The following is a 24,380-nucleotide window of genomic DNA, read 5'->3' as shown; positions in this document are numbered from 1 at the left end:
AAGTGTAAATCCCCCTCCTCATGTTACACATGTTACGTATCAGTTTGGACTGTTTACTGAATTTTCCTTCAATAAATTCAGTCTAAAAAATTGATTATGTCGTCGGGGCGGATTTAGGACTGAAGAAGATCCGGGGCTTAACACACACACACGCGCGCACACACACACGCGCGCGTGCACACACACGTGACACGCATTAGTCAGCAGCATCATATATATTTGTCTTGTACCACATAATTTTTAATCTGAAGCTACCTATTAAGCATTTTCAGGGCAGAGTATTGTTCCTGTTAGTGTTTAGTGTGAGATGATAGTAAATATTCCCTTTCTTTCTCCAACAACTTTACCTGATAAGCTAACTTTAGGCAAACCAGCAGCACAACAAATATTTTCAAATAAGACTCACAAACCTGAGTCAACACCAGTCTCATCAAAGCTGGGGTTCTGTCGTAGTACTTTTTGTCTAAAAAAATGTCTTTATGTCCATCTTCACTCATGCGTTTCAGGCAGAGAGTAGAAGAAGCCGGCTGCTGAAGGGCTTCTTCTTCAGTGGTGGAGGCTCAGGCAGGCTGTATACTTACTACTGCCAGCTGCTCCCTCTCTGTTGGACTTTAGTACTGCAAGTTACTTCCACGTTTTAGATTCAGGGCTTTTCATAAAACATCCGGGGCTTCAGCCCAAGTAGCCGGGCCTAACGCCGCCCCTGAATGTCGTCTGGCTGAATGTATCACAATATATCATGATTTATTACAACTGTATCATGATATGTATCGTATCGCCTTAAATTCACCAACACACATCCCTATGTAGGACCATCTCAAGGATGATCAGAAGAATTGGAAAATACCTGAGTAAATATCAGTGTCACAGCAAAGGGTCTAAATACTTAGAACCATATGATATTTGTGTGTGTCTTTTTAATAAATCTGCACACATTTTTAAAACTAGGGTTAGAGTTAGGGTCAATATGGGGTGCTGTGTGTTTACTACTAACAAATGGTTAACCAGTTACATTTCTAACAGGACCAGCTCGTCTCAGTTAAAGGATGTTTTTCCAGCTTAGCTAAGCTTGATTGTGGGGTACCACAGGGTTCAATTTTGGGTCCTCTGTTGTTCCTTATTTATATAAATGATATATTTAATGTCTCTGTCACACTATCACCTATTATCTTTGCAGATGACACAACTCTAGTGGTATCACATCCAAATTTTGAAATATTGATTGAGAAGGTCAATTATGGATTAGCTGCCTATAACGCATGGTTCAAATTGAATAAATTATCTTTAAATATCAGTAAATCTAATTTTATTATATTTAGTGGGAAAAAGCCAAACAATATAGGTATAAATCAAATTAAAATTGATGTTACTGAACTACCACTGGTTTAATTTGTAAAATTTTTGGGAGTCATTGTTGATGAGAATTGGAAAATGCATGTTGATTATGTTAGTAAAACAATCAGTAAATTAATCGGTATAATAAGGACTGTGAGCCCTCTTGTCTCTACAAAATTGTATTATAGTCTAGTGTATCCTTATCTTGCATACTGTAACACGATCTGGGGTAGCACATTCCCTACTACTCTTAACAGAATTTTACTTCTTCAGAAACGCTTTGTCAGAATAACAACTAGATCTGAACTACATGCATATTCTGTTCCTTTGTTTCAGAGGCTAAATATACTGACTATCTATGAATTGAATATTCACCAAATTTGTCTTCATTTATAGGATTTTATTGACAAATGGTAAAATACCCAAATGATTCAAAACTTTCTTTAGAGCTAATTCACTCATTCATTCACATAATACACGACAGTTGATGTGTCTTCACCCCCCAAAATATATTTCTTGTCTAGGACAATTTTCCATACGTTATAGGGGTTCAATTCTGTGGAACCGTTTTTCTCATCTGGCAACCCAGTGTTCTACTGTGGAAGTATTTAAAAAACAGTTAAAAAGCCATCTAATAAAGGGGGAGAATGTTTAGTAACTTTTATTTTTTCTAGTATTCTGTTTTAAGGTATTAAAGGTCTGGTGTTTTTTTTTTAGTTAAATTTGATGTACTTATCCACTTTTCGTTTGATTGTGCCTTTATATTTTTGTTATGTTTTAAACAACTTAGTATTTGCAAATTTTATTAGATTATGAACTATAGGTGGAGGCTTTACATAAGCCGAATTTGGCTTTTTTGCCCCCTCCTGCACTGTATTTTTATATATATTTGTTATTCTCATGTTTTTGATATATATTTGATTGTGCAAACAAATAAATTACAAACTACTAATGAGGAGAAAACTGAATTTAATTGATTTTAGCAAATGGCTGCAATATAACAAAGAGTGAAAACTGACAGGGGTCTGAATACTTTCCGTACCCACTGTATGTATGTGTATATATATTATAGAAGTTTGGAGAACAACCTGAATATTATATGGTAATTATAACAATAATGAAAAGTCCATCTTGCAATGTCATCACAGACAGGCTCTATTGAACACTGTGGAGCTGCTGCTGTGTTAGGCAGAAAATACAGAGCTATTGGACAGCGCCTCCATGTGTCCCTGAGCTGTTGCTACACATTTCTGCCACAGATGAACATCACCCCCCTGTGGTCCAGATACACAGCTCCGTGCCTCTAACTGCCACAGCACAGCCTGAAGGCACAGGCGGATGTTAATTAATCATAGCTATGGCTACTGGCAAGATGTTAATGCATTTAGATTCTGGCATTTTTATCTTTCCCTGAGGTAGATATTATGGTTAAATTGCTTTGCTAGTGAGCTTTTAAATGATAATTAGATTCAGCTGTTGCCATGGTCACTGGAACGAAGAGGCAGTGTGACATGCAGGGGGAAAAACATCAGCCACTGTCTGCTCACAAAGATGCTGAGTTGGGAAGTGACGTGTACAGCAGCAGCAGCAGCAGCCCACATCTGCAGCACAGCAGTCCTTCATATGCACGCTAAAACAACTGTCACACCCAAGAGTCTGAGCGGTGCTGCCAGTTCTGCAGCACTTCAACATAACTTCATAGGTGACACAATTCTTGTTTTTTCATAATGTGTGTAAGAAAATCACTGCGTTCTTCAGTTTCTTGTTATTGCTGGTAGGTTTCCAATCTGCAGGGTTTTAGTGACTTCATGGAGTAAAACATGAAGATGGCAAATCGGTGTGAGCAGGAACAGCAAGTGAGTTACATGCGTTAAATCCACCAAAGATAGACTCAGAAATGAAACTAGGCATCATTTATTATCTCTGCTGCCTTTTCCTTCTGCAGGTATGTTTACATGTTGGTCTTTAAGCACAAATTGACCGATCAAAGGGAAGTTTAATACAAAAGAAAATCCATCTGTGCACCTTTCATTACAGTACATATAATGTAGAGAAATGATGTTAAAGCCATGATTTGTCTAGATCTTTATACAAAACATCTAAAAAGGGACCATTTTATCAATGACTCATTAGTTCACTTTTGGTTTTGTCCCTTATGATACTAAGATGCTCATCTTCCTGTGTTGGCCTTGGGTACACGGTTTCCAAATGGTAACCCTGCCATGAACAGCAATTTAATGAAAGCAGGCATGTCTTGGTTTGGGTTTCCACACAGATGAACCAGTTCCAGTATATATATTAAAAAAGTTTTATAATTTTTTTTGCTAAAATATGGTTGGTTAGATTAACAAATATTAGAATACACACATAGTGCTAGGTTATTTCTGCTTATTTTAGAAACTTGACTCATAGAATTTCTCAATCTCACATTTTTAATGAATTTCCATTAGAAAATAAATGTGAGAATGCATCCATGTTGTACATAAATGAGCTAATCTTGTTAACAGGAAGCAGTAAACTAAACATGGAGGCGGTGCTGTGTTATTGATTGAGGAGTATAGCAGAACAGTCTTCTGGTTGCCTCTCTGGGACACTGGGACTCTCTTTCATCCAGCCTGACATTTTCTAACCCAAATGATCTTTTATGCATGTCCTCAGATGGCCGCTGTGCAGTGACATGGAGGGATTTATGTTGACAAAAGTACTCCAGTGTGTGTATGTGTGTTTGTAAATGAAGCGTTGGAACATGTCTGTTTTTCCCATTTAGTGTGACATAGATTTTTAAAAACGTGATAGTTTTGACTAACCTTTTCACTGTTAAAAATATTAACATTGCAATTTTAATACCAATGCAAAAAAAATTTACTTTCACTAACTTCAATTAGTGCAAACAGTAGTCTGCAACATTTTTCGAATTTACATAAATCTAAATGTCTTATTCTTATTAAAATAACTTTATTTATTTAGATGACTACAACATGGTTTTCTGAGATTGTATTCTTTAAATATGCAAATGAGGAAACAAGTAACATTTTTCATTTCCGTCATGATTCCTTGTTTTCCTTTGAGTTGGAAAAAAGAAGGCAGTCACTTTATTTGTGTGTGAATGTGTTAATGTGAAAGACTGGGGGCGAAATGTAACACGTTCTCTTCTCCTTACTCCGTTTTGAACATTTTTGTTTAAGTAATTGTTAAATTTAGACCCAATTGTGCTGATATTTTATTTTGTAATTTCTGTTGTAATTGTTTAGTTTATGACACTACTGGCTCAAAACAAAATGAAATGAGTGAATGAATGAATGAAAAAAGTAACTATATGATCAGTGATCTGCATATAATTCAAGAAAAACAATCTTAAAACTATATAAAAGCCAAACATAGAATATTGTTTACATATTTCAGACATAAAAGCGTTAAAATATTGTCTGGGAGGATTCATTTAGATATTTGTTTCCATAATAATAAACAAAACTCTGACAGCAGCTGTAAGACAATTTCCCAATGTTGTTTTTAGGGATGCACAATACTGCTTTTTGTACCGATAGGTAGGATAGCTTTAGTTGTCATTGAATCAGCATCTCGGTACAATGAAATGTAGTTTCAGTACAACCATCCCAAGATCAGACATACAGCACATGAAACATGTATGGCGCTACCATTATGCAGAAGTGAAATGGGGGTGACATCGGGGAGGGAAGGGGGTGAAAAACAAAAATACCTCAAACATAAAAACACATTCAGACGATCACAACATAAATCCTCGAGTGGTGGGTGTGGATCTCATTTGCACTAGGAGGGTTTGCACTCATCTAGAGCGCACTCCGGTCTCTGCTGATCCGAGGTGTGGATCAGAGAGTGATAGAGACCATTGAGTCAGAGGTGGTGTGTGCGTTTTATGCGAGACTTGAGTGTGCGTCAGCAATTAGTGGCTCTGTGATCTTTCTCCCAGATCACCCGCAGCCCGATCTAGATGCTTGCAATACCGTTTAACCCTCCCACTGTCCTCGTGGGTGACCCCGCCAGGAAAGTTGACCATTGAGTAGGGTTGATGGTTTATCACTTGAGGTCCACGTGGCAGGGGTGAGGTGGTGCTCACTCCTCACCCCTGCCACGTGGACCTCGAGGGATAAACCATGAACCCTGCTCAATGGTCAACTTTCCTGGCGGGGTCACCCACGAGGACAGTGGGAGGGTAGAGTATGGGAAGGGAGGCTTGGCGGCTATTTTTGTTTTAGTCGTTTGTTAGCTTGCTAGCTACATGTAGCTACGTGCTCTGAGGACAGCTAGCGTACATTCACTACACAAGGTAAATTTCTACTTCACAAGCTGTTTCAAATAAGCTAAAATATCTCAAAAACTTTACCTCAGATCTGTCATATTATAATATATTTAAAGCATAGCATAGCATAGCATAGCATAGTTTATTTATATAGCACATTTAAAATGCAGCATGGGAGCTGCCCAAAGTGCTGCACAGGCTAAAACAAAACACACCCATTACAAGGAGCTAAAACTAAGGATAAAATCTCAATTAAAAGCAGAGAAAACATGAATAATAAGAACACATTAAAACAATGACACAATAAAACACTAAAACGAGTCACTGTCTAAAAGCCAAAGTGTAAAAGTGGGTCTTTAAACGAGATTTAAAAACCGCCAGAGATGGAGCCTGCCGAACTCCAATGGGCAATGAGTTCCATAGCTTTGGGGCAGCATGGACAAATGCTCGTTCACCCCGCGATTTGAGCCTCATCCGCGGCGTGTGCAGCAGCAATAGGTCAGCCGACCTCAACGAGCGGGTGGGCACATATGGAGTGAGAAGGGCAGAGAGGTAGGAAGGTGCCAGGTCACTGAGCGCTTTAAAAACAAAAGTCAGTAACTTAAACTGCACTCTGAAAATGACAGGGAGCCAGTGAAGATGTCCCAGGACAGGTGTAATGTGGCTACGTCGGTGTGTACCCGTCAAGAACCTGGCAGCAGCATTCTGAACAACCTGCAGCCGATTCAGGGCAGAGTCCGGAACACCAACGAGGAGGGCGTTTGCATAGTCCAGGCGAGAGGTAATGAATGCATGAATGACTGACTCCAAATGCCTCCGTTTCAGGATTCGTCTGAGGTGAGTAAGGCGGCGAAGCTGATAAAAACACGACCTCACTACAGAGTTTATCTGTGGGGCCATTGTGAGTCCAGCATCCAGCTTGACCCCGAGACTCGTCACACACTGTTTGGGGTTAAGGGTTAAAAGGTCACAAACAGGGTGAGAGCCATGGTGGTTGCGGGGGTCAAAAACAATAAACTCAGACTTCTTTTCATTCAGTTTTAAGAAGTTGGATGCCAGCCAGCCCTTCACGTCATCCATACATGCAGCCAATTTCGAGCCCGCATTTTTCTCGTCCATTTCCACGTATAGCTGACAGTCATCTGCGTAGATGTGGTAGCTCAGAGAGGAGATGTAGCTGAAGAGTTTGATACAATGCTGCTTTTTTCCCCCGATATAGAATTTTAATGCTGATATCGGCCGATATTGTGGTCCACCAATAATATTGGACATCCCTATCTTTATTATAACTTTTACAGCCGTATTGATAAAAAATATGAGCAAAGCTAATGTAAAAAAAAAAAAAAAAAACTCAGGGCAGCAGAGAACGTCCATGTTTTTAAGACCAGGCTCAAGACCCACCTATTTAGGTCATTTTTTAACTAATTATTTATTATAGTTTTCTTACTTGTTTTACATGAATATATTTTATTACTTGCTTTGCATGTTTTATATGATTATATTTGAGCATTGTTTCATTATTTTAATTATATTATTATTTTACTCTCTATATAATGTTTATTTATTATTTATTTTCTTACTTTTATCATTTATATTAGCTCTTTTATTTTCATATTTTTACTTATTTCAATCCAGTGTTTCTTCTGCCCCAGGGGCAGTGGCCGACTGTTGCAGCCTGGGCGCTCAACAGGTATTGCTTGAGTGGAGGTGGGGGTCTATGCCCTCCCTCCTCTGTGCACCCTGACTTGGTTGCTGTGGTTGACCTGATGCTGCCAGGGCAGATGGCCCCTCTGATGGCGTTCCCTTGCCTTACCTTACTTGGCTCATCTGAACTCAGCCAAATATAATTTTTACTGTGTGTGTGTGTGTGTGTGTGTGTGTGTGTGTGTGTGTGTGTGTGTGTGTGTGTGTGTGTGTGTGTGTGTGTACTTGAACAGCGCTTTATAAGTAAAATTGGATTGATTGATTGATTGAAAAAAATCAAAATAGTGGTTATGGTCTTAAACTATAAAAATGAAGTCATGTTCGACACACAGTTCCAAAAACAAACAATTTAATATTTGTGGACATTTCTGTTTCCGCTTGTTTATAAGAAAGGATGTTGTGCAAACAAAACAGCCTCGCTGTGTATATGAACTCACCGACCTGTTACTTCTGTACAGCAAGTTTCACTGCTTCACAAGATGTTGCACCATCTGATATTCATTGCACCCAGTTCACCTCTCTGTTTCTCAGCTGTTTTGTGTTTATGCATAATTTAACAGGCGAGCATTATTAAACACCATCTATCCTCTAAACCCTGCCAGCTGTGGATCTTTCAGCACCATCCATTTGGCTTCAGTCTGTTTTCTGTAAAGTGCCAGAGCGCCTGTGTGAGTGATGTGTCAGATTATGGGTCCAGGGAGGGCTTCACTTCTTAGCTGTGTCCTAATTCAAAGTCATCATTTCAGGGTCAAGCATGTAAATTACTTTAAGTTCACATTTTTACTGAATGGAAATATGATGCACAATTTCTAATAAGTAGCTAATTACATCACAAACCTGCTGAAGGTAAAACAAATTATTTGGGGTTCCTGTTATCTATAAAATTTCAAACCATTCTAAAAAAAAGTGATAAATGTATCGATGAAGTAAGTATGAAGACAACTTTCATAGCGAATTGATCTGGAGGGACCAAGACTGGTTCAAAGATCTCGATGGAATTCCATCAACATGTCTGGTATCTGTCCCAGAGACAGAGAAGCCCATTCGTTGAGCCTCGGCTCCTCGTGCTTAAAGCAACAGGAAGCTACTTCCATGTGGGTCAGTCACCTGGGAGAAAAGGACTCTAGGTCAGTTATAATATAATCTGGATGGTAGGCAAGGGGGTCAGGAGCCTGAAGGGATATTAAAAAGGACTCTGTTGAGGTGGTTTGGACATGAAACTAGGACTCCTCCCGGTCGCCTTCATTTGGAAGTTTTAACAAGCTCATCCTCATGAACAGAGACTATGGGGTACTCCCAGAACCTGTAGGAAGAATAGCCTCCCTGGCAAGGGAACATTTTATGTTTGTACATTAATTTGGCAGACGCTTTTATCCAAAGTGACATACAGTTGTTAACCTATAGGGCATGTTGTGATCTGTGCGGGAAACCGGAGTGCCCGGAGAAAACCCACGGGTGCATGGGGAGAACATACAACCCCATGCAAAAAGGCCACAGCCGGGTTTCGAACCTGCAACTTCCTTACTGTAAGGCAACTGTGCTAACACATTCGCCACCATTTGGGCCACATTGGGCCACCATTCCCACATTTTGGGAATCCTCTGGGATTAGTTGGAAAGTGTCACTGAGACAGTGACCCACCCAGACCTGAGACCCTTGAAACGGACCGGATAATTGGTAAAAAATGGAAGGATGTCAGCTTTGTTCTGATTTCTTTATGCCCATTTTTAGTAAAGTGAAATATTCAGGTGATAGTTTCCTCACTCCCTGCCTAATTCTGAATTTATTGATCATTGTTCCTGTCTGTGTTACACACTTGGGCTTTGTTTCTAATTGCCTCTGACCTGTTCATCATCAGCTCAATAATTGGGTTCATCCTCCTGTTTGTCTCGCCTTTAATTGATCTCTTTGGATATTCTGTTCGTTTCTAATCTTGGGATTTCCTGGCTCGCACAGCTGTTTGTTTTGTGTTATTTAAATAACACAAAGCTTCTTTATTTCCTGTTTGGCCTTCTCCTGTGAAAGCTGCATTTAGGTTATGATCTCCAGACCGTGTTTAACCTTAATGAATAGTTTGTAATTCATTAAACAGCAGTGAAATTGCAAAGTAACAAAGAATACAAAGTGAACATATTTCAGAATAACATTTAAATCATAGTTGCTTTGGATTGGAATAAAGCTCCAGGTCCAGCTTCTGCCACTTTAACTCCTGAATGTGGACTTTATTGCAGTAAAAATAAAATACATTTTTTTCATGATTGTTTTACATAATGCAGCAATGACATATTAAAGCATCACAGAGCAGTTTCCTGCTCTTTCGCCCTACTGGTTGAAAGTAGAATTACAACTGTTGTTAACAACCCTGCAGTAGCCTGCTGTAGCTAGTGCTAACAACGAGCTAGCACTAACATGAGCCAACTAATGCTAAAATAAACCACGAAGTAAAAAGATCCACACCATTCTACAAAACAAATTAATTACAAGTCCAGTAGCAAGATAGGTCACCATCAGTTCATGATTTTGTAGCCTCCTTAAGCTCTCTCAAACTAGCGCAGGCCACGCTAATGTTCTCTCTTTAGCTCTTTACTTTGCTTCCAAAAACATTACTTTTTTATTTTTCCATCAGGGCTTCGCCATGATGCCAACAGAAAAAAAGCAAACTTCTTTTTCTTCTAGTGCTTTTGTTGACGATCGACGCACTGAAAATGCTAACTGCTAGCATTAAAGTTGACAGCATTAAAGCAAGTAAAGAGGGCCCTAGCACACTTAGCCGCTCTACAAAACAATCTATTGTGGTTTTTGATCTGCAAAGGGCTGCAGAGTGGTCTCAGATAGGAAACCGGTCAGGTTTCCAACCCAACAATCACTGAGATCAATTTTAAAGCTATAGGTTAAAGCCCCATTCCGCATCTTAGCGGATATAAAGTCTCTGTCGCCTCCTCCAGGCTGGCTGCATAACGTCACTGTCGCAAAGTCAAAGGTCTCTGTCGCGCATTGTCTATTTTCCAACTCTCGTACACAAACACATGAAGCGGCGTTTGAGCTTGTAAATCATCAGTAAAAATCAGCAATGAGCAGCGAGGTGAAGTATTAATATTTTAATCTTACCAATTTATCTTAATCATTTGGTTATGTAATAACGGCGAAAATGCACTTAACAGTCAGAAGCACATAACGAGCATGTCCGTGAAAATGTTGAGTAATGACAATCTGTACTTAAATAATCAAAGAGAGGTAGTATTTAATTAACTATAACAGTGACAAAAGTGTTATGCTTCTGTAGTGATGAATAAACCACAGTAATGTAATTTTTACATTTAGTAATATTAGTGTGACAAGTATAAATGTGTTGCCAAACAGCATTTTCATTTCATATATAAAAACAAATGCCTTATTTTATAAATTTGTAGGTTATATTATTTTAACGTCTCTCGATAGGTATCAGTGGCATCTTCTACATCCTCAGAACCCCAGCAGAGCAGAGGAGAGGACAAGGGAGAGGGGGTGGAAGAGGGAGAGGGGCAGTAAGGGCTAAAAGCAGAGGATCTAGGTTCACGGTAGACCTGGATCCTGACAGACAATTGCGACTGGGAAATCTTCAGGAGACACGCAAAGCTGAAATGCAGGTAAACTATCCTCTACCCCAGACAAAAATAATCTTCTTGTCAACCAAGTAAATAGTTTATTTTTCTTTCTAGGCCAAAATACAGTCGTTGTCAGCTCAAGAAAAAGACCAGCTGCTAGAAACAGTGATGTCAAGATTACCAGGCTTGCTTTTTGACGTGTTGGCATCGTAAGATCCTTCTGAGACTCCTCAACCTGAAAACATATATAACTTACACTGGTGCACATGCAACAACTCCAGGGAGATGGATAGTGACATAGAGAGGCTTTGCTGCAGAATGGTACCTGATGACTGCATTAGCAAAATATGAACATATATATGAACTACTACATATTAGATGAAGGAGTGTTGATGCTGGCCCGTGCAGCTTGGATTGACATCTTCGCTATAGATGATGCCCAGGAACCTGGTGTTGAGCAACGCCAGTACCGGCATGCAGCGTACAGACAGTTTGTCTTCTGGCAGCACTGCCGTGTTGGACAAGGGAACAGGGTTGTGATTCCAAGCTGTTGTGTAGGGAGGATCAGAAGTACTTTTCCTGATCCCAGAGGCCACTACACAGGATTTAGAGTACATCGTCTAGCTGCGTAAAATGGGTGTCTTGTTATCATAGTTATAAATAACATTTTCCTGCAATGGGGCTGGCACTCTGTCCAGGGTGTACCCCGCCTGATTGCCCATTGACCGCTGGAGATAGGCACCAGCTCCTCCCGCGATCCTACGTGGACAAGCGGGTTTAGAAAATGGATGGATGGAAACAACATTTTCAGTAATTAAAATGTTTGTTTGTAAGTAACTCTGAAAATGTGAAATAAATAGTTCCAAAAAATAACACCATCAGTTCATTTTTCTATGTTCTTTATTATTTTAGGGGGGACACAATCTCCCCCTAGAAACACGGGCCTGTACAAGTTCTTTTGTGGATGGTGGATTTGTTGCTGCAAGCAATCCTAAAAGTCTCAGGTCACCTGGTCTGAGAGTCTGTGCACTGGGAAGTCCAGCTCCACTCGACATTCCCTTCTGTGGAATGTAACTGTACTGCTTTGCTTCCTTTGTATTGGAGACACTCCAGTTCTTAGATTTCTTGTTGTAGTGCCGCCGGTATCTGGAATAGAAATTTACTTCATGTTTTGAAACAAATTCAAAATGTGACAGTTAGGCCTCAAAAATAGAAAATATTTCTAAAATTAAAACCTATATCTTGTTTCCTTCACGGTTGCGAGCTGGAGGTCGGTGGTTGTGGTATAATAGTCGATTGCAGCAAGCAACGTCCGTGCCTTGTATACTGGTGGACTGTATGCAAACCGCTTCCCAGCATACATTAGGACGTGGTTCTGGAAACTCTCCAAATCACTTGTTGTTCTGGTGAAGACAACACACAAAAACTTCTAATAAAACCAGTGTGTATAGCTTTTCTGGTGTGCTAGCTATAATAATGAAGTAGATACTACAAATCAAGTACAGTCAATTATATTTGATGTGCTTGCAAAAAAGTGTATATATATATGACAATCTGTGCTCATCATGCAATAGTAAATGACAATAATTTACATAAAGTTATGAACTTTTTCACGTCCTTTAACCACCGTTTCTTTAAAACGATCGCTGCGAGTGCCAGGTGAGCTTCAGAACCTGAATGTGCAATATAGTAGGCTGAGTTCAAAATCATAATTTCAGATTTAGAAATAAATATCCTTGATTACCTTGAATCAGCCAGTTTTTATCAGATCTCGAACTGTCCAAAGGCTCATGCTGACAGAAACCAGATGCCCACGTGTGTTGGTTTTGCACATGATGCAGGACCCCATACCACATCATTTGTAAAATTATAATTGACAAGTTTTAAAAGATGTGCAGCATTTTAGTGATGGTAGACAAAACATCAGTTTCTAGCTGGAGAAATACTAATAACATAACAAAGTTTTCTTCTCCCACTGTACCTTGAAATGTTCCTCTGTAGTCGCTTCTTTACTACAATACCAAAAGTGGTTCACTATGTCTGTTGTCCATTCCAGGATCGCACCATTTTCTTTTTTCATGCCAGCCTGTGAAAATAAAAACCAATCAGACTGATCCATGGACCCAAAATCTGTTATAGAAGAATGCAGGGATAATAACTGTTATTTTTAAAAGGCCACTACACCTTCGGAAAAGGGTAGAATGCCTTCTCCGGGTCAGGGATGAGGTCCTGCCCCAAGTGGAGGAGTTTAAGTATCTCAGGGTCTTGTTCACGAGTGAGGTAAAACTGGAGCGTGAGATCGATAGGCGGATTGGTGCTGCATCTGCAGTGATGCGGGTGTTGTACCGGTCTGTTGTGGTGAAGAGAGAGCTGAGTCAGAAGGCGAAGCTCTCGATTTACCGGTGGATCTACGTTCCTACCCTCACCTATGGTCATGAGCTTTGGGTAGTTACCGAAAGAACGAGACTGCGGATACAAGTGGCCAAAATGAGTTTTCTCCGAAGAGTGGCTGGGCTCTTCGAGATAGAATGAGAAGCTCGGTCATTTGGGAGGGGCTCGGAGTAGACCCGCTGCTCCTCCACATTGAGAGGAGCCAGTTGAGGTGGCTCTGGCATCTGGTCAGGACGCCTCCTGGACGCCTCCCTGGTGAGGTTTTCCGGGCACGTCCAACCGGGAGGAGACCTAAAGGTAGACCCAGGACACGGTGGAGGGACTTTGTCTCTCACCTGGCCAGGGAACGCCTTGGGATTCCCCCAGACGAGCTGGCCCAAGTGGCTGGGGAGAGGGAAGTCTGGGCCTCTCGCTTTAGGCTACCGCCCCCGTGACCCGAATCCGGATAAGCGGATGAAAATGGAAAATGGATTTTTAAAAGCAACATACTCGTCGGATCTTTTTCCCCAAATTCTTTGCAGCATGCCAGATGTCAAGGGAATGATGGGCATCTTTGTATTTCCCTAGATCTGGATCTATCACATAGTACAGTATTTAGAAATCAATAAACAAATCACAAAAATCTTTGGACTTAGTTTATCTTACTAAGCAATGCTGTTATTTGAGGGTGAGCATCAGTGACCACTTCTTTCACTGGTAGCTCGTGGAGGAGGACATCCATGGTTCTTATGAAGCACTCGTTATCCATAAGTACAGACTTTCTGTCTGTTTCCCGCTTATCAACAGTCACGATATGTATAATGTCTCTAGAATCTTGTTCGATCATTGTGTATGTACAATACTGTGCTGAATGGCCTAGACACACACACACACACACACACACAAAACAGTTGAGATGTCGCTCAACTAAACAAATCCTTCAGCCTTCCATGTTATAGCACACATTACCTGGGGAGTCCATTCGTCCATTTCCTGTTGCAGACAAAATAAAAATTAATTATATTACTACAAAGTTTAAACACTCACTGGACTCTTCAAAATGACGAACATTGGAATAAGTATTACATAAAATCTCACCTAGAACAACCACTTTGTCCTTGTGTTTTAAGCTGTTTATGACCTCTGTCTTGGTGCTCTCCCAAAACTTCTCAACAGGTTCAATGCAATATGTATCCTGTATTTAGAAAAAAGTGTTTTGTGCCACCATTCCCATATTCATGAAACGGAAGAGGAGGGCTGTTTTTCGGTAATTGTTCCCCGACAACAGTATGTTTGTTGCCAACATAAAGTCACCTCCCTGCACCCCAAACTTTAACAAAGGTTGGGAATTCCATCTCCACACAATGTGTCCGAAAGGACAAGTCTAAAAATAAACACAACATACAACTTTGACAAAAATAGAAACTGAATATAACTTATATATCGAAAAAATGTTTAGGATTAAAATGAGAAAAGAATAAGTATAGTTTCTAATCATTCATCATTAAACAAAAATAGAAAATGGTCTCTTATCCATTCCAGCCAGGCTCCTGTTCCACGAGGTTTCAAATTGCTTGAAATGGGGCTTTTCCTGGACATGCTGTTGCAGTGACTAGATCGTTGTAATTACATGTCCGGAAAGGCAACTCCAGGTATGACACCAGCTGCAGCAGAATATCATTGTAGACAATGCAGGCACTTTTCCCAACCAAATCTTCTTCACACAGAACTTTGGGTTGTTTGGGTTTGGTTTGGATCTCCTCATCTGGTTCGTTGGTAGTAGCTACATCAATAACAGCTTCATCTAAGCTGATGTTGTATAGTTGTTGAATGACTTATTTTGATTTTGCAAGGCGTGGTCTAAATTAAACAAAAAATGACAGATACATTCAATTTTATGAGCAAATTATGAAAAAATTAATTATTATCTGAAATGCACTGAATAACAGTAACACACTAAACAAAGGTGTGGAAAGAAATCCTCATCAGAGCTTGTCTTCTGGGCTATCTTCACCTGGATCACAGCATCCATCGATCTCAACACTATAAATGAAAAAATATAACTGTTAGAAAGAAAAACAATACCAATAGTATGTCCAAAAAATAAAAGGAGATTAAAAACTGACATGCTATTCCTCAGATCATTCAGATCCTCTTCATTCAAACAGTCTTGCAGCTCTTCTGGAGCCATACTCAGAGTGCATGCTGAAACACGTAAATGAGTAAAAACAATAGATACGTTCATAACAGAAAAAAATACATAGAAATCTTGTCCATTGTAGAGGAGGAAAATTGATGATTTTTGTCATGACTTGTGGAAGGCGTTTAACCCAAGACATGCAAAATCAGCACTGGAGTCAGGAGGTAAGAAATTAAAGTATTTTATTAATCAAACGGGAACTCAAGAAGCACTGGAATCCAGTGAATGATGCCATGGGCAATTTTTCAGAGTTCTTAGCTCAGCGAGCTGCGGGACAAGCAGGGTGCCAAGGTGACGAGTGTGGCGATCCAGCCGGACGGGAGGTGAAGAAGCAGAGAGGGGAAATGTAGGAGCGGTGGAGGTTGTGGTGGTAATCCTAGGAGGGAAAACAGACGGAGCTTCAGGAGCAAGTTCAAAATCGTAATCCAACAAAAAAAAAACTGTCCAAAGTCAAAATCCAAATAATCTAAACATGCGAGGTCAAACTACTACGAGCAAACAAGTACGAGTGGCAGGCGTTACCAATACTGGAGTAATCATCCAGCTTCGAGTGGTGTCTCCATCCTCCTTTTAAACCCAAGCTTCTAATGATTGATTCAGCACACCTGGTGACCCTCTGCTCCTCACCTGTGGGACACAGAACCTCAAAGATGGTTAATTTAGGAGGAGCACTCACCTCGGCACGAGGATCATGACAGATTTTATCTGTTATGACCATGAAGATGTAATATTCTATATAAATATAAAATATTAACCTGTGTAACGATTCGTTAGTTACATCTTAAGTAATGACCCATAAAATGTGAGATTCCATAGGAAATATGAAATCAATTTGGTGGATCTTTGAATTTTACTTTAACCAGAAGATCGGAACTTTTTATTGCAGGGATTAGAAAACACTTCGTATTAACCCAGAGACAAGAAAGAGAGAGAGAGAGAGTTAAGTTTTAAAGTTTAAGAAGATTTATTTCTAAACAATTTAAACAAGACTAACTTTAAACACTATGTGTATGATGTAACTAAGGTGGAATAAGACTGAGGATGGTGTGTGTATGAAATATGTTCAGAACCAGCAAATCTGGAGAGACTATTAGTTCTGAGTGGGAGTGAAATGTTGTTTTGCTCTAAGCTTTGGTTTGGAGATTATAACACACATTGAGACGCCATCTGTCGGTCTACGTACCCCAACGGAAGTCCCCGTTTAGATCCGGAATGTCGGGGGTCCAGCTTGGATCCTCTTGGAACCGACGCCTGTAGATATGCAGCGGTTGCCGACCCTTCCAGTCTTGAGTTACTCCCAGGTCACGACAGTTTATTGGCATCAGCGAGACCCTGAAGGGGTCGTGATGGTTCAGCTTTTATTCTGAAGGAACCGTTGCAGCAGGTGGAACATGCAACAGATTTAATCCAGCTTGTCGTTAGGTTCTTTCGGCTTTAAGAGGAAAGTTACGGATTGGCTACTCCGATAACTTCTCTAGAATGCTTGGAACTGAAGTTAAGATGACGTGGGGCACAGTTTTATAATTTGGATGTTTTGATTTACTGTCAAATCAGAATTTGACAACAAATGGGGATTACACAAGCACCAACAAAACCACACCTTGCATCAGATCTGGAAGGTTCTGATTGGATCAGGAAAAGGAAATGTGTCATGTGACTTTAGCATTACGTGTGATCAGTCTAGTGTAAATATTTAAAGTTATATTACTTATTATATACTATCATAGGATTATAATATCAAGTAATTAATATTCAGATTTCACAGATTGATTGAACATTGAGCTTCACAAGATTATTTGGACTAACAAAATTTATTAGATTATTATTTAAAGAGAAGAGTTATTGGTCTTCTTTCTTCTTTCTTGTGCGGTCCGAGGAAGCAACAGTTTAGATAAGACCACAGAGCATGAGTGGCCTTGGTCCATATCTTGTAGATTAGGCTTGTGTCAGAAACTTATTGTTTTGCTTGGGCAGAGCAAATAGAGCAGGGCCTTTAGGTCAAAGATGGACAATTCATCACGCTACATATCCCCCCTTTTCAAGGGCACGGTGATCCGTCAGAGACCACCTGGCGTTGAACAACAGAGTCCTGGAGGGTCTCCGTCGAGAATGCAAGATGTAATTTCCCAGGCAGAGGCCAAAAGTATATAATTTCCTTTGGGAGAGGATAAATCCTTTTAAGGCGGTTAATCAAAAGTCAGCAAATCATGAATATGTCCTCAGGAAGGGAATAAGTCAACAGTAATTTGATCCTTGTAATTGCACTTAGCGTAATCCAGAATAGGAGGAAGACGAGCAGGCAGCAGATCCGGTCCCAGCGAAGGAAACATCCCAGCAGCAATAGCCGGAATCCACAGACGTCCAGGTCCAACGAGCCGGAACACCAAGCAGCAGTAGGATCCGAAGACGAATCATAGGCCAACCCGGGAATCGAGGATCATCTGTGAAACTCAGTAGAGGAGAGAAAGCACAACACAGGGCACTTCAATGTTGACACGACAAGATTGTGTCTAATGTAAATCAGTAAAGAAAAAGAAACCTGGCACTCTGTGTACCTGTATGTACTATGTGAAGCAATTTTGTGAACAGACTTCAAGTGAAGAAATGAATGCAATACACTATGTGTACTGGAAAAAGTGGTGTAAAGGAATAAAGTAACAAAACCCTTATACTATATTTATGGGAGAAATCACGACACTGAGTAAAAATGTCATCAAAATGAAGGGCAAAAATGGTAGTAGCCCATTACTGTTAAATTAACAAAGTTAATCATAAAGTTTTTAAAACTTAATCAACTGTAAGTAAAATAATATAAAAAGATAGCTATATGAGTGTCGAAAAGCACTAAAATGTAAATCAGTGAAGTTAGTAATCAACCTATATGTGAATATAACCCATAAGGAATTAAGATTAGTGAAAATAAAACAAATTTAGATAACACATGTTGAGGGTCTGACCTCATGAGGAAATTACTATGCAGTGATTTTCTCCAAAATGACTGTGCTTAAATTGCTCTGAAAAGCAAATAATCACATCAGCGCCAAGAAACTTCATTTCCCATGATGCTTTGCACACGGAAGCATTGTGATGACGTCACCGCCTAATACCAGAAACACGATCTGCGGGAGGCGGGAGCTTGGACAGCTTTCCCGCGACTTCAAAGACTATAAATCATGAATGAGACAAAGAAACCTCGTTCTTTTGCCCAGGATACCTGGCGGTAAGGACACGCTTGTCGAACGCTCCGACAACTTGAGCACGCGGAAGCTCTAAGTGCCCAAGTTGTTGAGCCACGCAACTGCTGGAAACTACACTCCAACTCCATCAGGACCTGACTGGGAACGAGCGGAGCTCCATCCAGCTCTCAGAGACGCTGTAAGTTGTCAAACTCAGCACAAAAGAAACTTCGTTCTCTTTGTGTCCAGCCCGTGGAGAAACACTCGTGGAGGTAAACAACGGAGAAAGCATCAAACCGACGGACGACGCCAAACTGCGGAGAAAACACGGAGAACCGTCAAATCAAACAGCTGGGGACGCCTTGCTGTTCTGTGATCAGAAAACTCATTTTTCTCTCTCCTTTTCTCCTCCCGTTTCCTCTATAGTCCAGAATAAGCAATAAAACCGCGCTATTCCTTAAAAAGTAGCTTCGCGTCTTCCTCTTTCGCTCCCAAAACACGTCCGCCGGGTCATTTTGAATAAATAAACTGCTTATTGATCATTGTTTGGTATCTTTAAATGTTTTCGGCCATGGCCAGGCTGATAAACTAAAAGATATTAACTTGTGATTAATCTTTTGTGTTGTTTCATGATCCTTTGAAATGTTTTGAGTGATTTAAGGTTAAGTTACTACTGATTCTAAGTGCTTTGGAAGTTAAAGTGCATGTTGCCACCCACACTTTAGCCAGACAAAGGGGTCAGCCATCTTGCATACAGACTCCATTTTAGAAACACACACACACATACATATACACAAAACACCTTGAACATTATTTTGAATATACATCCTTTTATTATATCACATGGTTATTATTCATTTATGCCACTGTTTATTCATTTGACAAATTGTTAATTAAACGTTATAAAATTCAGATTTTCGTCTCCAGTAGCTTTGTTGTGTCGAAGAGAAGTCTCTGCTCCAAGGATTCTACGAACTTCAAGAAAGACTGATAAGAGTTTTGGATTCAAATTTTCCCCGGTTGAAGGGGAATGGTGCCCCATATATCTAAGAATATCTTAATTAATTAATAAATCAGTAAATATTCCCATATTTACAGAATTTATTGAAGAATCCAAAAGTAAGTTAAAGCTTACGAATTGTTCGCTCCTAATAACCCCAACACACAACAGTATGTGAAATTAAACCCTTTTACGGTTAACTTACTGATTACCTGACTTCAGGAACCCACAGCATGACCATCTCAAATCACCCAAGTCTGCACGTCATGTATAAACAGGAAAGACGACCATGCACACACACAAACATAGACAAACTTGTGTAACTCGAAATAGAGAACTATGGAACCGATGAGGTATGAAATCACCCCCTTTTGAAGTCAGTAAGTTGTTGGTGGTAGCATTGTCCAAGTTAGTGGAACCCTTGTGCGGTTTGATTTGGTCCATGTGGACCCATTTATAGACGGGCTCCTTGTTTGTTTGGGCAGTCTTGATCTGACACACGACTGGAGAGAGCTTAGCATTTATATGGGCCTGACCACTTCGGCAAAAGTTTTTTAATCAGCTTACCAGAGGTGCTCTTTGTGTTACCGGTTTTAGGAGCGAAGATGTAGAACCAGGCCTCATCACCTATGTTGAGTTCAGAATGTGAGGCCTTCTGATCATAATAAGCCGTCCTGCCCTCAGCTGATTTCTCCAGATTTGTCTGTGCAAACGAAAACGCTGCAGGCAGATGGTTCTTCAGGTCCTGCAAATATTGTTCGCTTGTGTAAGCTGGGTCAGCCTCGGACTGAACTGGCTGGTACAGCAGGTGAAGTGGTAGGGTCATCTGTCTACCTGTCATCATTTCAAATGTGGAGACGCCTGTAGACTCATGAGGGGTGGCCCGTATGGCCATGAGGACCAACGGAAGCTTCACATCCCAGTCTCAGTGATTAGAGGACACGTACTTCCTCAACATGCTGATAACCATCCGGTTCATCCTTTCGACCTGGCCAGAAGACTGGGGGCGATGGCTAATGTGGAAATTAGCCTTCACACCCAACAGTCGCCAAAGATGTTCCATCACTTCAGAGGTGAAGTGAGTTCCCCTATCCGAGTCAACCCGAGTGGGAAGACCAAACCGGACGAAGATGTGATTCATCAAGACAATAGCTGTTGTTTGTGCCGTGTCATTAGGTGCTGGTAGACATTCAACCCACTTAGCGAATGCACAGGTTACGGTCAAGACGTATTTATTACCCCTGCTGGACCTGGTCAGAGGCCCCACCCAATCAAATTGCAAGTCCGACCACGGTGTGAATGGTCCCTTTCTCTGTAGGGGAGCTCTGTGTGCGGGGTTGGATGGCTGAAACTGACAACAAACCAAATAATGCTGGACGTAGTCTGAGACGTCACAACGCATCCCCGGCCAATAAGCAACCTGGCTCAGGGCACCGAACGTGGCCTTGACACCTTTGTGTCCGGCGGAGGGAGAGTCATGAGCTTGTGTGATCATGCCCCCCCTTAGTGACTGTGGCGCCACGAGGACAGGTGGCAAAGGAGGCTTGGAGGTGTGCATCAGCAACCCTTCAACCATTCTCAGCGTGACACCAACACGAAAGAGAGCACGGAGCTCAGGAACGGAGTCCAGCTTGACGGAAGAAGGCAGATGAGTATTAGGATCAGCAAGGTACAGGATCATCCTGCTTATAGCAGGGTCCTGGGACTGAAGACTGACAAGATCGTTACCAGAAAAGACAGGTTGAATGGACACCACACCCTCGGATGGTTTGGAGGTGGACGCATTAGCGGCCTGAGCTCGAGTCACCACACACAGGAGTGGGTCAGACCGAGAAGACACATCTTCAGGGAGCCACAAGGGATTGTAGACCCATGGGGTACCATCGGCCGCACCTTGTTTGGCAAGAGAGTCTGCAAGGTCGTTCAGATCCTTGTCAGTTTTGGGTGCACGAGAATGTCCTTGGACTTTACGCCAATAGATGTGCATGTCATGTGACGTCGCTAGGGCGTCACAAGCCATGAAGAGGTCCTGATGATTAACGGGCTTCTGGTTAGAGGTCAGGAACCCGTTACTCTTCCAAGAAGGTAGATGACAAATGAAACTGAGGCGTGCGTAGTCCAAGTCGGTGCAAATCACCAGCTCATGGACTCCACGGTCCACAGCAAGTTGTAGTACTATCAAGATCCCAGCCACTTCTACAAATTGTGAGGTCTTAGGACCCAACCAGTAACACCGGGAGTCCTTCTGGTCAGCGTGTGACCAGAAGATACCCATGCCTGACCTAGGCGCATCACCGTGTCGAAAAGAACTGCCATTGACGTACACGGGTGGCAAGTCCACACAGAGAGACTGGTCGAAGTAGTGGTGGTAGGGGTTTAGAAGAGACTGAGGAGGGCTAGCTGGCAGGACTGACATGACAGCGTTGTCCGAGCAGTGTTGGCACGCAGCCAAACCCATGTCAAGAGTTTACAGCAGTTCTGGGCGTAGCGTACTTCAATGTCGAAGCTTTGAAGAGCCAGCAGCCATGACGCGATTTGTGCGTTGGTCACCACACCATCTCTGATGCGCTGACTGTTAAGGAAGGTCACTAGCTGATGCTGAGTTTCAATGATGATTTTCTGTCCACCGATTTAGCTAGAAAAGTGTTTCACCGCCCCATATGGTGGAAAGCAAAGCTTTTTCACAGCCACAGTACTTTAACTCAGGACCGGACAAGAGCTTACTAGCATAGGCTACGACACGCCTGTTGCAGTCATATACTTGGTTGAGACCGGCACTCAGTGAGATGAAAAACCAACCTCAAGGTGGAACTCCTTGTCACAGTCGGGGAGCGCCAAGCACGGAGCTGAGCATAACGCGGCCTTCAGATCATCCATGGCCTGTTGCTGCTGCTCAGTCCACTCGAAAGGCACACCCTTCTTCAGTAGGTTAGTCAGAGGTCTCGCTATCTCAGCGTAGTGTTCTACGAACTGGCGCGAGTAGTTGCACACACCGAGAAAACTCCGAAGTTCGGAGACATTCGTAGGAGGTTTGATGGTGGCCACGCCTTGAATTCTGCCAAGTTGAGGCCACACTCCCTGTGGTCCCACAAGGAGGCCAACAAACTGAACCTTTGACCTGCACCACTGACCTTTGGCGAGAGAAATCTTTGCACCAGCAGCTGTGAGCTGACCCATGACGTGGTCCAGCTCGGACAGGTCGTCATCCAAGGTATGCTTACGAACAAGAATGTCGTCGACATAGATGAGGGTACCTCGCTCTTGAGCATCAGGGCAGGCTTTGTCCAAGAAGATGTTTAACTCAGCTGGTGAGTCGGAGTAGCCAAAAGGACACCAAGTGAAGGTGTACTGGTGGTTGGCAGAGGAGAAGGCTAGTTTGTATTGGTCAGACTTATGGACAGGGATTGTCCAGAATCCAGACGCAATGTCAAGGGTGGAGAAGTATTTAGCGTCTTTCACTTTCGGGAGTTCTTGTTCCAAGCGGGCCATCGGCCACCTAGACAAGGGAACCTGTTTGTTGAGTTGTCTGTAGTCAATGGTCAGTCGCCACTTACCATTAGATTTCTTTACTGGCCACAAGAGAGCTGAGTAGGTGCTGTTACAGGGTCGGATGATCCCTTTCGCCAAGAGGCTATCAATGATTTCCTGGACTGGTCCGTGGGACGCCAGGGGAATCTTGTACTGACGCACAAAAGTCGGCGCAGCGTGTGGCAGTGTAGGAATCCTGACTTCATGGATAGTGGTTAGTCCAAGGAGTCGAATGAAAGAGAGTCTTTTTAGTTTAACAAAAGTTGCCGTAGCTTGTCTCGCTCGACATCTTCATCTCATTCTTTTGGTCACTGCCCAAAACTTGTGACCAAAGATAAGGGTAGGAACGTAGATTGTCAGGTAAATTGAGAGCTACAGCTACTGCCAAAAGTGGCTAGCACTGAAGAAGACTACAGGAGTGGTTGAAACTGTCAGCAAAAAGGTAAAACAACCCTTTTATGTGTTAAAAACAGAACCAAATAAGGCAATCACCTGTAAACGGTTTAGGAAGGTTTTTCTCAGACAAGTGAAAAGCAAGTAGTCTAAGCGTGAGGAGATGAAGATGTGGATAACCGTCTCAAGTTCAGAGTGGAACAGAATGGGGCTTATCCTACCAATGTTCCTGAGATGAAAGAAGGAAGAGCAAACAAGAGATCTGATATGATAATCCAGGGTGAGAGCTGGGTCAAAGGTCACACCAAGATTCCTGACAGAGGGTTTGGTGTGAGAAGCAAGCTGACCAAGATGCAATATACACAAGAGCAACAGATGTTTTCTTCTGTTCAGTCCAAAACCCAAACTTGTGTTGTAGTAACAAAAGGTCAGAGTTCATGAGCCTGACATTTCAGGGAAGGAGCTATTAGCTTTATCAAGGTTTTGAGGCTGCCTAGTTAATTGCTCGAAGGAAAGAGAGTGAATAGTTGATGCAAAAATTTACTTCCTGAACAATCTGACCCTCATTTCAGTCCCACGTATTAATGTAAACCAATTATGACTTTAAATTTCATTCACTTGTGTTTTAACATTGCTGAATCCTTTACAGTGGGTTTTATTGTTGACTATTGTATTTACCAGGAGGCTTATGAAGAAATAGAATGATAGAAATGGCAAATCCTAGCATTGTGTTCAGGAAATTCAGGTGAAATATATTTGATTGCTCGGATGAGTTGGATGTCTTATATAATAATCAAGCAGAACTTGACTG

At 41.6% G+C, this 24,380-nt stretch overlaps 1 protein-coding gene across 2 annotated transcripts in view; it reads left to right on the top strand.

The window, feature by feature from the left end:
- The window catches only part of tub (TUB bipartite transcription factor), a 121,594-nt gene that overhangs the window by 32,376 nt on the left and 64,838 nt on the right, over positions 1-24,380 (top strand). The window lies entirely within an intron of this gene.

This window comes from Nothobranchius furzeri, chromosome 9 (assembly GCF_043380555.1).
Source record: "Nothobranchius furzeri strain GRZ-AD chromosome 9, NfurGRZ-RIMD1, whole genome shotgun sequence".
Classification (NCBI taxonomy): Eukaryota; Metazoa; Chordata; class Actinopteri; order Cyprinodontiformes; family Nothobranchiidae; genus Nothobranchius; species Nothobranchius furzeri.
The sequence above is the reverse complement of the archived record's forward strand: the minus strand, read 5'-3'. Positions and strand labels throughout refer to the sequence as shown.